General features: G+C 44.5%; 1 non-coding gene across 1 annotated transcript; it reads right to left on the bottom strand.

Annotated features, from left to right (window-relative positions):
• Window positions 1-307: 307 nt before the first annotated feature.
• LOC112135623 (small nucleolar RNA SNORD56) lies at window positions 308-378 on the bottom strand. Its single transcript, XR_002916881.1, has one exon. It is a non-coding gene; the product is annotated as a small nucleolar RNA SNORD56 (small nucleolar RNA).
• Window positions 379-861: the final 483 nt, after the last annotated feature.

Below are 861 nucleotides of genomic sequence, written 5' to 3'. Positions count from 1 at the left end.
TTTTTTTTTTCCTGGACCAGATGCTGATTTTCTTCCAGCATCTCTACCCAGAAATCTTGATTCCTACTCAGTACAAATATCCAGAAACTTCTTACCCTCCTACACACTAGAGCCACTTCTTTAATCATATTTTCTCTAGATAATGGTATTTACAGGCGCCACTTGGATTGGCTGAGAACACTTTGCTTTGCTTTACTCAGAAGGTGGACTTTATTCTCCCCCCGCCGCCTTTTGTGTTATTTCCTGTCAGTCCTTGAAGGGGCAAACTATCCCTCTCCCTTGTCCTGTGTTTCCTCCACCCTTAGCTTCACTCAGACCCACGGTATCAACACTCAATGGGTGAACTGCTGTCGATGAAAAACATTGCCATCATTGTAGTAGACTTTATTCTTAATAATAATTGGAGCAAACTGACCTTAAATGTCACGTAGGTCAAGTTGTACACAAATGCCTATCAGGGATCTGTAGATGGGTATTGTCAAGTTCATTTTTGTATGCTTTCTACTTCTGTTCCAACTTTGACATTCATTTGTGGTTTCCAAAAGGGAGGCAAAGACAATTTTACACTTTATAGTTTTTAACTTACAAGATGTCTGTAAAGACCTCACATTAGAATCACCTGGGACCTTTAAAAACGCCAATGATTGGCCGGGCGCGATGGCTCACGCCTGTAATCCCAGCCCTTTGGGAGGCCCAGGCGGGAGGATCACGAGGTCAGGAGATCGAGACCATCCTGGCTAACACGGTGAAACCCCGTCTCTACTAAAAATACAAAAAAATTAGTTGGGCGTGGTGGCAGGCACCTGTAGTCCCAGCTACTTGGGAGACTGAGGCAGGAGAATGACGTGAACCCAGGAGGCG

Source organism: Pongo abelii, chromosome 9 (genome assembly GCF_028885655.2).
Source record: "Pongo abelii isolate AG06213 chromosome 9, NHGRI_mPonAbe1-v2.0_pri, whole genome shotgun sequence".
Lineage (NCBI taxonomy): Eukaryota > Metazoa > Chordata > Mammalia > Primates > Hominidae > Pongo > Pongo abelii.
The sequence above is the reverse complement of the archived record's forward strand: the minus strand, read 5'-3'. Positions and strand labels throughout refer to the sequence as shown.